This window comes from Brassica napus, unplaced genomic scaffold (genome assembly GCF_020379485.1).
Source record: "Brassica napus cultivar Da-Ae unplaced genomic scaffold, Da-Ae ScsIHWf_1827;HRSCAF=2463, whole genome shotgun sequence".
Classification (NCBI taxonomy): domain Eukaryota; kingdom Viridiplantae; phylum Streptophyta; class Magnoliopsida; order Brassicales; family Brassicaceae; genus Brassica; species Brassica napus.
This window is the reverse complement of record NW_026015244.1, coordinates 1-7,500: the sequence shown is the minus strand read 5'-3', so window position 1 is coordinate 7,500 and position 7,500 is coordinate 1.

Sequence of the window (7,500 nt, the reverse complement as noted above, 5' to 3'; positions counted from 1 at the left end):
TGAAATTGGTAAACTTGATATGTATTGTGTGGCATTGTGTTTTGTCATGAATCATATTGGACGACCGTAAGGTCTAATGCATTGCACACACACGTGGCCTTGTGCCCTTGATAGATTAAAAGCCGTGTGGCTTAATACATATCTAAGAGGCCGTGTGGCCTAGCATCCGGATGATCACATATGACCCGGACTGCATCATGAACCGATCCTTAAGATCGTTGTATCACATAATAATCGTGAAAGTTTAAGGCATTACATTGCAAAGCCGTATGGCCTTATATCCGGATGGATATATAAACCAGATTATAACATGAACCAATCTCTAAGATTGCTGTATCACACTAACATGGCCGTGTGACCGGACTCACACCATGATCGATTATTTTCATAGATGCGTAAGAACTAGTTTGTGGCTGAGCTTGTTAAATATCATGCGGCTGCATGACCACATTATGAACCTAAATTTTAAATAAAAATGTGACTCAGATATCGAAAAGGGACTTGGTGATATAATCACCAAGGACAACAATGAGAATGAATTGGTACAATATTTCATCATCTCATTGAAGGTCTAAAAGATCAGTACATCACTATGGAAAATCCACTAGACTTTGGGTATGCTTCACAGCATAGAAATTACCACCATAAAACGGTGTTGCTTCCAAAGGCTAGAAATGACTAGAAGAATCTAAGATTCTTGAATTACAAAGTCATGGATGAGTACAACTCAGTCTTGTTTAAGACAGTCTCGGTGCTGAGACTTTGTGGTGAAATAGTAACCAAGAAAGAGTTACTAGAGAAGATCTATTCCACATTCCATGTGTTAAATGTCATACTGCAACAACAGTATAGAATAAAGGCTTCACCACTTATACTGACCTAATCGCATGACTGCTTCTGGCAGAGACCAAATTTTCGATACGACTAGTCTTATTGCTTTATGATTGCAATTGTGTTTTAACCTAAGGATCATTCACGATTTTTATATATAATGGAATTGGTTTTAAAGTTTATTGAATCTTGCCTGATCTTACTTGAACATATGGATGTTTTAAAGTATTGCCTAAAGGGCATAAAACCAAGAAACCATGAATGGTATAGCAAGCATAGTAAAGAAACTATGGCTAAGGCATTTGCCTATAAGGCATTATATACACCCAAAGAAACGTGGTCCATTGAGTTATAATGAATGGTTTCCAAATAAGAAACAATGGACAAACTAGAAGGAAGCAAGTTCCTTCAGATTTTGAAAGAAAAATCGCCTAAGACCTTGAAAGAAAGTGATCGAAAACTATACCAATGATCCCTGCTGATTTAAAACTATGCTACAAAAATCAGTATGATAAAAGGCAAGAGAGGTGGTGACTATCCTGACATAGCCCACGAAATTATACACTATATGGCAAGATAGGATTAGCCATCCTAAAGTTTAAACTTGATGCAAAGAAATTGAAAAGGCACAAAGTTATCCCGTAAAAATCTCACGTTGTGTAACATGTACACAAAAGGGAAACTCATTAGGCTTTATTATCCCAAAGCACCACGACCTTATAGTATGGTCATGAGGGGGAGAGAGGATAAACCCATGATCAATACTACAAGTTCGTGTACTATGGTCTAAAGACCATGTTATATGGCTCGACAATTACTCGGCCATAAAGGGCCATTACCCGACCAAAGAGACCATGATACAAACGGCCAAACCAAAGAGGCTATCACCTATAAACAGCCTGGCCACGACCTGGCCATGACTTAGCCGTGACTTGGCCTCATAGTGCAGCCTTGGCAGCACACAGTCCATGACTCGGCCAAAGAGGCCGAAGAGACCATGAGAGACAACGGCCTGGCCGCAAAGGCCATAACCGGCCGGTTCGGCCATTACCTATAAAAGGTTCGGCCATTACCTATAAGCTTGGGAACATAATGAATTTACATGTATAGAATGATAAATAAGATCATATGCATCAGGCCATATAAGTGAGCATAGATATTCCCATCTAAGATTGAATACGGGTCATTAAAACCAGACATACCATCTTAAGAGACTTTGAAATAAACCACCACATACATATATGTGCCGTCTAAGATGGAACCTCATAAGAGGATTGGGAATATATGTTGGATAGGAGTATTACTTTCTCCCACGAATTCAAAGACCTTGAGCCAAAACATGGGTGATTGAATAAAGGCCAGGTACGGATTGCATGACCAAAAACATCCGACTATCCAAACATTAAAGGAGAAAGATTATAAGCTGGATAAAGAAAGAGTAAAGGAATGATAAGAATGGTTTTAACCATCATTGTCTTGGCAAGATCCTCGGACCAGAGAATATGATATAAGACGTCCAAAGAAAGATTATACAAAGCTATCTAACTGAGAAGCTAATCGAGACGCCAGACACTGACCCGAAAAGAATGACTAAGTCATAACCAGCTTAGCACCAAATGAAACGTCCTTGAAGAGACATAATCAAGTTGCTATAAGAGTCTATAGAAGATAGACCAAGTGTTCCATAAAGATAAAGGAACCTCGGATAGAAAGAAAGAGAAAGGTGCATAGACAGATCCGAGGTCATGATAAGAGAAACCGTACCAGACATAGAGATAAGGCTGGCCAGCTACACATCTAAGGTACCAAACCAAGTAGTCTTGGGACGCCAAGCTACTAGGTAACAAAGGTCCTAGATAATGAAATCTCAAAGTGATCAGATCATGTCTGGAACATAATGGAAACACATGAAGTGTCGACACACACACATGAACATCTATATAAAGATGCATAAGAGAATAGCACTTGAACATAAAGAGATAAGCAAGGATCAGTGAACCCACGAATGAGTACTCATCATACAATCATAGAATCATAAAGATTATAAAGAATAGAAAGATAGACGTGGAGGTTCTAAGTATCTAAAGAGAGATGAGCGTATTGGCCATGTACATATACAGAAACGCCATCCGATAAACCAGTGAAATAGATGGATCTTGTGAGATAAAGAAACCGTGAGAGAAGACACATGATCACGTGGCCTTAAGTGCCCATGTCTTCATATTGACAGCATTAGATCATAGCTTGCACAAGGTACTCACAGAGATCAAAGGAACAGATTATAAGGAGATGAACTCCTATGTGGTGATTGCTGCTACAGAATTCGAAATTGACAAAGGTCTGGTCATAAGAAAGAAATAGATACAATACTGATGTAGTAAGCATATATGGATCACTGGATAAGATAATATAGAATGAAAGAACAGCTTCGTTCCTAAGCTGATTCATGGACTGAAAAGCAGCTGCATATAGTAAAAGAAATTGATCACACATGATCATTGATCTTGGAGTTGTATAAAAGACAATCCAATAAACAGTCCATATACATAAGAGGTTTTATAAGAAATTCCTTGTGCTTATACTAAACCTAAAAGAGGTTAGTAAATATAGAATGAAATCCATGTAGGTGACTGGCTAAAACGTCCAGCACACCAGCTGAGAGCGTCCGGCTCTCTGGCCAAAAGCGTCCAGCCCTTAGGCTATAAGCGTCCGGCTCTGTCCATCCAAGGGCGTCCGGCCCCTTCTACCAAAGGACAATCCGGCTCATATCCTTTGATCACGGCTAGTATAAAAGATCAACCAACAGGTTGTAATCCGACATCAGATCCCTTAAGGATCCGGCATAGCATAATAGTTTACTGCTGCTGTATAACCTTTGTCGAAAGGTTAAGAGGAGATATTTGATCTACCCTTCCTGGTCGGATACCAAAGTGTTATAAGCCCGTGAAGTCAAGATCCATGACCTAATAATGTATATTAAGCATGTGATATGATCCACAGCAACTAAGGTCATGAGACGCCATCATAAGTCATTACCTAAGGCAAAAAGATCGATGTCCATACATGAGAGTGTTCGGCCGCAGAGCCATGATAAGAGATTGTAAACCTCAAAGCAATAATCATTGAACACTCATAAGATTAGTGAGTGGACAAGTATGGACGTGGCCTATGAACTAGACATGGATCGACCAGAATGAATCATGGTCGAATGGTAACTGTCCATAAGTACTTAGTCTATCCGACTAAAGTAAAGAGTTTGAAAGTAGACAAACACGTCTAGACCATGGACAGATACAAACACGTTTTTGTAAAGACCAACAAGTGATCCCGAGGACAATGTGATTCACATTGCTTAGCACACATGCTTTAAACGGGACACTCAATGTCAAAGGACATAAGAAACGCCCTAAGAGGTCTAAGTGGTCTTAAGTACGGTGCAGTACAGAAACTGACCGATTACTCCCATTCTATACCTACAGGATAGATCACGCATTAGATGCGTAGTATGTAGAACCTACACCGAGGTTCACATCAGGGGGAGTAGTGCGTGTTGTACTCTTTTTCCTTCATCATGGTTTTGTCCCACTGGGTTTTCCTGATAAGGTTTTAATGAGGCAAACATGAAGCGTACTAGAAATCCTGTATGGTTATGGCATCCAAGGGGGAGTGTTATAAAACATGTGTGGATTGCCATTAACCGACTTAAGGAGAGAGAACCGACAGCAAGGAGGAGAGAGAGTCGGCCAAAGCATTGGCCAACTTAGGATATAATAGTTTCCTTTTCCATGTATTAGTAGATTTCCTATTTCATGTAGGATTAGGATAAGTACTCTTTCCATTATCTCTATCTTGTAATCCTTATATAAGGAACCCCCTTTGTTCATTAATAATATACAGAAAGAATTACACACGAAATATTCAGTCTCAAACCCTTCTTTTACAACAAATTCATCCCTTCAGTACGCTTGCTTAACACTTGGTTGGATGATGGAAAGTCGAGCCAGCATAAGTACTACTTGGACCAATCAGACTGACTTGGACAGTCCAGTCCATCAAAACTCGAGCTTATGTCCAGATCAGTACACGGATCAGTCCACGGGAAGGGCCAGCATGCTGATATGTGTACTGACATGGTGCATCAGTTGTCCAAAATCAGTACACGGACAGTCCACGGGAAGGGCCAGCATGCTGATATGTATGGTCAGCATGCTGATATGAGTTCAGTACACGGATCAGTCCACGGGAAGGGCCAGCGTGCTGATATGTGTACTGACATGGTGCATCAGTTGTCCAAAATCAGTACACGGACAGTCCACGGGAAGGGCCAGCATGCTGATATGTGTGGTCAGCATGCTGATATGAGTTCAGTACACGGATCAGTACACGGACAGTCCACGGGAAGGGCCAGCGTGCTGATATGTGTGGTCAGCATGCTGATATGAGTTCAGTACACGGATCCGTACACGGATCAGTACACGGATCAGTACACGGATCAGTCCACGGGAAGGGCCAGCATGCTGATATGTGTGGTCAGCATGCTGATATGAGTTCAGTACAACGATCAGTACACGGATCAGTACACGGACAGTCCACGGGAAGGGCCAGCATGCTGATATGTGGTCAGCATGCTGATATGAGTTCAGTACACGGATCAGTTCACGGATCAGTACACGGATCAGTAGTACGGATCAGTCCACGGGAAGGGCAGCATGCTGATATGTGTGGTCAGCATGCTGATATGAGTTCAGTACACGGATCAGTACACGGATCAGTACCCGACAGTCCACGGGAAGGGCCAGCATGCTGATATGTGTGGTCAGCATGCTGATATGAGTTCAGTACACGATCAGTACACGGATCAGTCCACGGGAAGGGCCAGCATGCTGATATGTGTACTGACATGGTGCATCAGTTGTCCAAAATCAGTACACGGACAGTCCACGGGAAGGGCCAGCATGCTGATATGTGTGGTCAGCATGCTGATATGAGTTCAGTACACGGATCAGTCCCACGGACAGTCTGTGTGTGCTAACGGATAGGCACGGACGTCCTGCGTGTGCTGGCGGACGTCCTGCGTGTGCTGACGGACGTCCTGCGTGTGCTGACGGACACACGGACACACACGGACAGCCACGGACGTCCTGCGTGTGCTGACGGACGTCCTTGTGTGCTGACGGACGTCCTGTGTGCACTGACGACACACGGACACACACGGACAGCCATGGACGTCCTGCGTGTGCTGACGGACGTCCGCGTGTGCTGACGGACGTCCTGTGTGTGCTGACGGACGTCCTGTGTGCACTGACGGACACACGGAGACACCGGACAGCCACGGACGTCCTGCGTGTGCTGACGGACGTCCTGCGTGTGCTGACGGACGTCCTGTGTGCACTGACGGACACACGGACACACACGGACAGCCACGGACGTCCTGCGTGTGCTGACGGACGTCCTGTGTGTACTGAACAGACAGCCCACGTGGGCCAAAATCACCCGACCAGTCCACGGAGCGTGCTGATATGTGTACTGATGGACAGCTGGACGTCCTGTGTGTGCTGACGGACGGCCACGGACGTCCTGTGTGTGCTGACGGACACACACGGACGTCCGTGTGTACTGAACAGACAGCCCACGTGGCCAAAATCACCCACGGACAGCCAAAATCCACCCGAGAAGCCAAAATGCAAAAATTAATATTTTTGAAGAAAGTTTTCTGAAAGGAAACATCAAAAATATGTCAAAAAAGATTTAGGATGTCAAGTGTTGATCAAAAGTTGCTGTAGACATCCGTTTAGACCACGAAACTCCGACCTTTGTAGCATGCAAAAGACATGGTTAGAAGCAAAAGAAATTATGAAAATTTACCAGAAAATAGCTTTAACCATCCTTATGAAGCATGCAAAAATCAGATTCAAATTCGAAGTATTTTTTTTTTACATTAAAAATACTCCCCGGAACACAACCAATGTCTACTGGTGACAGACTGAAAAAAGCGTTTTGTATATATAAGGGGTAGGCACTCTCTTGAGCCTCCTACCCCCCAGTACCCAACGGTTCGGGTACGTAGTGTTGGACTGTTCGGTCCAACACTATCGAGGGCTGGGTTGAGGTCGATGGCCGGATTGTCCCCGGTGAATTTTCCGGGACTTTTCCGGCAAATTTTCCGGTGGACCGTTTTGCCCCTAACTTCAAATTTTCGCGCTTGCATGGTCTGGCCTGGTTTCATCCGTCTTACCAGTTGCTTTTTGATTACATCTCAAGAGTGGTTGGAAAGATTGATGTTAGCGGGGCAATGAACATTCGGCGGTATGAGTGGTGATGGATAGCTAGTGTTTGTAGCTCTGTGCTCGCGCACCCAACTACAGACCAACTATCCTCCTCAGTTTCTTCACTAGCATAGTTTATGCTTGTTGAACTGATCCGGGGGCCTGTGTTGCGTACCTATCTGGAAGGAATTGTTAAGCTTTGCTTAAAATGTTGTTTGCGGCATCTCTCGGTGGGGAAGTCGTGAACACATAAGCCGGCACTTGTGATCCTTGCGTCTTTGCATAGTTTATGCATTGTTCGCAAAGGTGAATAAGCTGTTTGCTTTGGAGCGATTCGGTTGCGGAAATTATTATGGCGGTGACCCGAAGAAATTCTGTCCCGTAAGCACGTTTGTCTCCGGAC